Consider the following 8286-nt stretch of genomic DNA (forward strand, 5'->3'; position numbering starts at 1 on the left):
AAATAAAAAATATCGTATATACGAGTTTCTTTCTCGTATATTCGAGTTTATATCTCGTAATATACGAGTTTATTTCTTGTATATACGAGTATCTTTCTCGTATATTCGAGTTTATATCTCGTATATACGAGTTTATTTCTCGTATATATGGGATTCTTTCTCGTACATACGAGATTATTTCTCGTATAATCTAACTTACGAGTTCTTTTTTTCTCGTTATCGCGATATTGAAATTAAGTTATCACGAAATTGACATAAATTATGTTACTGGTAAAGATGAAGTACGTGATTGGTCAATGTAGCGGTAAATGCAAAACGCAGATATGCAGTTAAAAACGAAACAACGTTAAGATTGAATGCAAGCTGAATAAGTGTATGTATCTTTTCATTTGACAAATTAAAATTATGTTCCTGATTCAAATGCAGTCTTATTATCACCAAAAATGATTCAAACTGATATGATTTTGTTATCTGTGCTGAAACACATAAGTTCGTTAATTTATTTCACCAGCAGTTTTACATTATAGCCACCAGCATTAAGACTATGCCGTTTATCTTTTTTTTTAAAAAGATATTTCTTGTTTAATGATACCTTAGTTGATTGTTTTCATTTTTCATTTTTATTATTTTTTTTTATTTTTGCATTATTATTAAGTTTATACATAAAATATCCTCACTAATATTACGGACGAAATCTCTTTAATCATGCCAAATAAGAATAGCATATATACTACAAATTACATAGGACAGACGCATTACTGAAATATGATCAGCTAAACACGAAACATTGTCACAAGTATTTCACATAACATATATTGATGGGGATAATAGAGAAATATCACAACAAACGCATACCACTGGCGTCTACTTCTGGTTAGTATTGATATAGGAGAAGGGGCTAATATTTTTTCTATAAATACTAACCAGACGCCTGTGCACAGATCAATTTATAGCTATCCGCTATAATTAACGATGCTAGTCATGCTACATATCATTATCACACTTCATTAAACATGTACATAATGTTGATAAGAAAGATTTTGTAAATTTACGTCCCGATTTTAAAATAACATGTCGAATTTACGTATAATGGTAAAATATAGTTGTTACGATACTGACCTTGGATTCTCACAGCTGGTTACACGCCAACACATGTGTACGTGTACGTACACGTCATCACTATTGCATAATTCAGCTACGACACGTGTAGGACACGTTTGAGAAATTCATATCAGACTTTCATATCAACACATGTACCATGTTGTAATTAACTTTTATATGTGATAATATAAGCACGAACTCAGATCTAAGTATGTAAGACAGCCAATTACTTTGCACGAGGAAAACATGGCAATTCAGTGGCGTAGGAAGTCGTCAAAAAGTGGGGGGGGCAAAAATTTTTTTAACCTTAAATTTTACGCACTAAACAAATCGTATGCCATCTCCGCAAAATTAGGCAATAATTATCATTTCAACATCCCATGATAATTTTGATAATTTATGATGTAGTACAAAATAAGTTATTTACGCAAATCAGGATATATTATTTATGGCAAAACATGAATCACCAGGCCCGGCCAGGTTTTTCGAAAGGGCGGGGGGTCCAGTAATTTAGTAATAAAGCGAGCGCCGTAGGCGCGAGCCGATTTTTTTTTTTTTTTTTTTTTACGAGGGGTTTGAGGGGCCGCCCAGCGGGTCCAGGGCAGCGCTCTGATAGGGGGTTCAAGGGGGTCCAAGCTCTCCGCGGAAAATGAATATAGCACATTTCCAATAATTCGGGATCTGGCGCGGATCCAGGAGTTTTCGAAAGGGGGTCCAGTAATTTAGTGGTCATGCGAGCGCCGTAGGCGCGAGCCGATTTTTTTCCCCTTTTTGCGAGAGGTGTGGGGGCCGCCCAGCGGGTCCCAGGGTGGCAAAGCACCCCTGTTGATCTGCAATCGAAAGGGGGGGGGCAGTAATTTAGTGATAAAGCGAGCGCCGTAGGCGCGAGCCGAATTTTTTTTGTATTTCCTCGTACCTGTCGGTAATTAGTATCACTCTATTCACGTTAAAACCGCGCATTCTTGTTCATGTTGTGTTTCTGTCTTGTTCTCATTATGAACTCAATTAATTTCACAAATCATCGTCGACTTATTGAATCTATGTGATGAAGTTAAGCAAAATTTCGTATTAAGATATAAATATTGACTTACCAGGCTATTGCAGACGACCGACACACAAGAATAAAAGTCGGAATGTTCCGGATGTACAAGATAAAGTTTTTATCGTTGCCTTCAAGAAAACATTATCGGTTCGAAAATATACAGATATCTATCGAAATGAATATATAAATTCGTGTTTTTTCCCCTTTTTTAGATTTTGGATGTCAAAAAGTGGGGGGGCAAAAAGATATGTTTGCCCCCCCACTGAAAAAAGTGGGGGTGGGGGGGGGGGGGGGGCAATTGCCCCCCCTGCCCCCCCGCTTCCTACGCCACTGCAATTACAAGCTAATAAACAAAATCAATGGACAACAATAGGTTGACACACAATCACGTGAACTTGACACACGATCCTACACTCCATATCCGTATGTTGTCGGATTTATGGACCACCATAGCTGATTCTATTATAATATTTGGATTCAATATTACCCTCATATGCAGGCGCGGATCCAGGAATTTGAAGGGGGGAGGGGGGGGGGGGGGGGGGGGGTAATTTAGTAATTTAGTGGTAATGCGAGCGCCATAGGCACGAGCCGAACTTTTTTTGGCGAGGGGTCTGGGGGCCAAAAACATTTCGGAAAATGAAAGGAATATAGCAAATTTTGCAATCCTTCGGGGATGAGGGATTTTCTATGCTTGCATCCTACCATTAGACTAAAGGGGGAAAACCATATCAAACGTCATCTTGATATCCAAGTATGAAATGATTGTCCACTAATGCAGCCATATTATGTTTTAATGTTCCAAGTATTGGGTATACGGAAATCGAATGGCAGCGGGAAGAATCACAGGGACCTAAGAATTTGTTACATTCTATGTTGTTGCTTTTTTTCTCTTTTTTGTTGTTGTTGTTGTTGTTGGTTTTTTTTGTTTTTTTTTTTACATAACTTGGTGTGTAAAGCGCATTTTCATGCGTTTGAGTGAGCTGATATCGAAAGAGTGGTGTCATTTTTACCGGCTGTTAATCAATCCCAAACCCAAAATCCCCTGAAATGTGATATACATACTAGGATAGGCGCAAATAGACCGTAAAAAAAAAATCCCAGGTCCCTGTGGGGAGAATTGGTAGCACTTTCCTCTTCGCATAGACGGAAGGCAGACGAGACGAGAAAAAAATGGGATTATGGTATGTAAAACATGTAAGAAGCGAATTTTTGAATTTGGGAATGCGTCAGTGCAACTTGGCCGAAATCAGCCACACGGATTTGACTTGTTGGTGTGTTGTACATGTTTATCCAGGAAATCCGACTAACAAGACCAATGGACATTTTAGAAAAAAATGTTCTGGCGCGCCTATCTGTCGGATGAGTGAGGACCAGAGGACACTAGGGATTATATCCTAGTATGCCATCAGCCAAATTGTATGATCCCAGCCTCTCGATGAATGAGGCAAAGCTGTGACAACTCTTAACCTTTTACCTTTGTGACTTCGAAAGTCGGAGCAACGTCATTTATTTGCACAATATCCATGACCCTCCATATCTTAGCCTGATACTGGCCAAATATGGCACAGGCCTTCTTGCTAAACAATGCGTTTAAATATGTTTACACAGTTCAGCCCCTTGTTGTGACATCGAAAGTAGGTCAACGCCATATAATTATACTATACTTGTACCTATCATGCATGGTTTTTTTAAGACCAAACATCATAACCCTGAACTCGCTATACGCTACATTATGATATCGTCAGGCAAAACAACAAACGTCTTTTCTGTTCCAAGTCTTTGTAAAGAATAATCAAAATGTATCTCACAAACGAAAAGAATTACAACAAAGGGGAATAACTCGCATAGAGAGTTGGATTATCTCCCCTAGACTGTACAATTATGTGATCTCGTAACATCCATACAACCTACATACACAACACTGTGGATTTAGGCAAATAAAAAAAAGAACCATCTCGATGGCAACAGCTGCAGATGAAGTCACGCTAAACTCTGTATTAAGTATAAACTCTGTAAGCGGTATATATCCTTGAATATAAAGTGTACACAGATGTGTTTATGCTTTATTGTAAACTTAATTAAATTCAAATCAATATACAAGTACATATATATTTATGCAGGTGTATATACAAGTATTCACATGTTAGTAGGATAATATTACGTTATCCGACTCGTGAGAAGTGTCAAATGGAATTTATATTAAATTTCGCAAATTCAATCTACATAATATACAGCAGGCTTGTAAAGAAGAATTTGTTCCGTCTCGCTCACTCTGGTATCGGCAAGTTTTAGTTTGTACATTTGTATTATAATCAGTTTAATAATTAATATTTTCTGAGTTTAAATACCGCTATATCACAGCAACATGGCTGTCTCAAAACGGATCACAAATTATTACTCGTGGTTATTTGGCCTTTAGCAATCAGTCTATGTCTCTCTCAACTCCCTGGGGAGCTTACAGCCGGAGCTGCCATTTCGGCGCTAACAGTATACATACGTCACTTGAACAGCCCTACTACGCGCATATTTACAGCGGAGTCAACTGGAACGCAACGGCGTAAAGTAACCATGTATCTTGTTCAAGAATACAATACCACGCCCGCGTCAGGACTCGAACTAATGACCCTTCGTCTCGTAACCATGCGTTCTACAACTAGACCACCGTGCCTATATTATGACTTATTTTGCGGCATTTAAGATGCGTGACATATTGAACCCCAGGATGTCTATTATCACCTAGTAAGCTTCTTCAGTGAGCAGCTGTTAGCCTCCCCATATAACATTCCCCGCATGTATCTCCAACACAGTGGAGGAGGTCGGCGTTAAAAGAGTGATTTAATTAAAGCAAAACTGATCTAAATAGAGAAAACACGAACTACTTATTTTTCTCTCGGGATAGAAACAAATCAAATGCATGTCGGAATTTATATACGTCCTCAGCATTTCAATATCATCAAAAGCATGAAACATGTTTTTAGTGCAAAATGAATCTAAATGTAGCACTCGGTGCTGAGCACGACTCGTATGCATGCGACGCATTAGTGGTAGTGGACAAATATCACGCGCAGCCTCAATCACTACCGACCTAGACATTCAATACTTACAATTCTACATGATTTACATACAAAACTCATAATGTATATCAAACATATATGTAAACGACTTACCAATATCACCAGAGAACGGGCGATGCGGCTGTTCTATATATATAGATATATGTAGAACGCTTTCTTATAGAACATGTCCTCTGTAATAGTCACATGACCTGTAGTATATAAATAGATTAATCATCACTTCGTTCTAATTATACGATGTATACCGAGTTATATAGAAACGTGTTCCTGAATAAATTGTTCATACTACATTTGTTATACATTCCGAGCGCTATAGTCGGATATTGCCAGTATACATAATAATTACTTATATATAGCTTAGAAACACAACTGACGAAGGGAATATATGTATTTCTTTTTTGGAAAGTATGTAATGTTTACGTGGAAGAACGGTCAAATGAAAGTGAATATGTTGCCATTTTTGTAGAAGAAAATCTATCAATAGTTCGGAAAACCCACGGCCTCATATAAACATGACGACATTTCAGCGACATTCTATAACTGGCCTTTAGGTCACTGGTCACGGCAATACAACAAAGGAATTTGCACACGGTTCCATTTGACCGCCCGGTCAGATTTAATGCCATCGTCATATACCTGTAATGTGCTGGACTGATCCCCGGGGTGTGTCTAGAATATTGAAATAAAACCTAAAATTGAGCTTTATAATTTTGGTCTCTTGAGATGTAGCCCCTGTTTCGAAACAAGGGCGAGATAGATATAAAGTAATATAGTATTGATTTAGCATCTTTCCAAAAACGTATAAGGGGCTAATAACTAGAGCAGGTAGAGGTCACAGGCGCTTGCATAAAAAATGCGATTTAAAAAAAAAAAAAAAAATGATATGACAGTGGTATGTGTAATCTGTTGAGCTCACTTGAGCTTAACAGATTACACATACCACTGTCAAATAAAAAAAAATTGAAAATCACATTTTCTATGCAAGCGCCTGTGGTAGAGGTATGAAAAGCAACCGAATATCGATGTCGCACTCGGGATAAACATCGGTGAATTGTCATACGAGTGGAATACACATGTTTTATGGAAAATCATGCCATTTTTTATCGATATCATTTCTAGTTTATATGGGTTAAAAGTGCAGGAAATAACACGGCGCCATTTTAAATGTTCTTCTTATATAACTTTTTGCTTTGTTCAAAAACCACTACGCATACAAAACTTGAAAAATCGAAACAGCCACCCTCAAAAGTCCACCGTCGATGCCTTCATTTTCATCTTTACTTGAAAAATTGCAAATTTAGAAAGCACCTTTCTGATCGGTCATCAGTAAAAAAAAAGTAACCTTATGGGGCTTGTTGACACAAGAAACAGTAACAGTAATTACATGTATGCAGCTAACTTAAAATCCTATCAAACAGCGAGCACTATACAGCAAAGTCCTCAATTAGCGACAATGAAAAGGAAAACCAAAAGCGAAAATCGCAATTGGAATTCTACAACGGCTTACAGAAAAGATACAAGACTTATTGCCAGGAAAAACTGAGAACGAAACTCAAAATTTTCCTGGAAAATAAAATAAAACCATTGTCAAAGATGAATAATGGCATAGGTAATCTATGTCGACATACCAAAACAAGTCCAAATTAAGGATGAAACTGAGATTACAAACTTATTATTTATGTTTTATGTGTACAGTTTCTGAAATCTAATATTAGAAAGATAATACCACATCAATATAATTTGTTGGATTGCATATAAAACTGGTCTGAAATGTAGCGTCATGATTCTTAGAACCTTAACTTTTTTTTTTATTTAAGCTTACTTATGTCGTCAACACTTGTTTTATCTTTTACAATTCCGTTGCGATAAAGACCAACCAAACATGATACATAGCAAAACCACAGTGGCCACCAACAGTTTACATGATATTTAAAATACTCCGTCACAAATACGTTACAACTGTCGCTGTTATGATAGAAAGAAATTCGTCATTCGTTATTTGAATACGAAGGTATGCAGGAGTCACAGTGGAGTAATAATCTATTCGGCAGCTCACTTCCTAGTTTCCGGGAAATCAGACGTGCGTTCAGAAAATGTTTGGATATCTTATTTAAAACTGACGACATAAGATATCTTTGCCTTTGTATCGCCTTCCTATGTCCTGCTGATCTTACTAAAATTTCTTAGAAACTCCCTATCATATCGCTCTCTTGTTCAATGTCCTGTTCTTTGATAACACGAAGGAAAACCCGTAGCTGCAGGTTTCCAATGCCATGCTTTAAAGTCCTATCAATGTATACAGTATTATATGTATTCCAATTTTTAATAGATTTTTAATTGGAGCGCGCGCTGTTCATCTATACACGCGTACGTACAATGTGTGTAATATTGGAAACATTATGCAGTCTTTACTGTCATTCTTTGATTGTGTAATATATATTATACATATAATTAATTTATACTTAATCAAAAACTTAACATTGTCTTGTCATCAGATCAGAGACCTATATTAATAATTGAGTATATAGGTCTCTGATCACATGTGGAGATTTTTCATCGAAATAATTATTAAATTACGAGTTATTTGCTTTTGTTTCGTCCCTCATTTCCTCAATATCTCTAGTATGATGAAATGTTTATAGAAGGACGAAACAGCTGTAAAATATTTAAATATCATCTGATATACTATATAATGTATATAATAGTGTATTCAATGTGATATTAATTACTGAGATAACGACTTACAGATTATGACATTCTGTGCTCTGTGACATCCCCTTAGGTGTATAGTAATATCACTTGTGGACTTCCAATTTTAACGCCTCTGTCAAACGTCATCCGGTCCTCTTCAGATGTTTCGACCCCAAACCATAACATCCTCCGCCTGGTGGGTCAGCATCGGTGACCAAACCACGTGCCGTCCGTGTCGGGTTCCACTTCCAATGTAAACCACGGTTAAAGTTGTTATAACTGCATGTTGGGTATGGCAAGCCAAGTTGTCATTTATTCGTGGAGCAATGTTGATCCAGTATTTTACCAAATTATATATCTTATATATTATATAAG

At 37.0% G+C, this 8286-nt stretch overlaps 1 protein-coding gene across 1 annotated transcript in view; it reads right to left on the reverse strand.

Moving 5' to 3' along the window:
- The window catches only part of LOC117327277 (death-associated inhibitor of apoptosis 1-like), a 38848-nt gene extending 33516 nt beyond the window's left edge, over window positions 1-5332 (reverse strand). Inside the window, exon 1 of the mRNA XM_033884195.1 lies at window positions 5314-5332. The gene's annotated coding sequence lies outside the window, so the exon portion shown is untranslated. The remainder of the gene's footprint in view (window positions 1-5313) is intronic.
- Window positions 5333-8286: the final 2954 nt, after the last annotated feature.

Source organism: Pecten maximus, chromosome 5 (genome assembly GCF_902652985.1).
Source record: "Pecten maximus chromosome 5, xPecMax1.1, whole genome shotgun sequence".
In the NCBI taxonomy this organism is placed as follows: domain Eukaryota; kingdom Metazoa; phylum Mollusca; class Bivalvia; order Pectinida; family Pectinidae; genus Pecten; species Pecten maximus.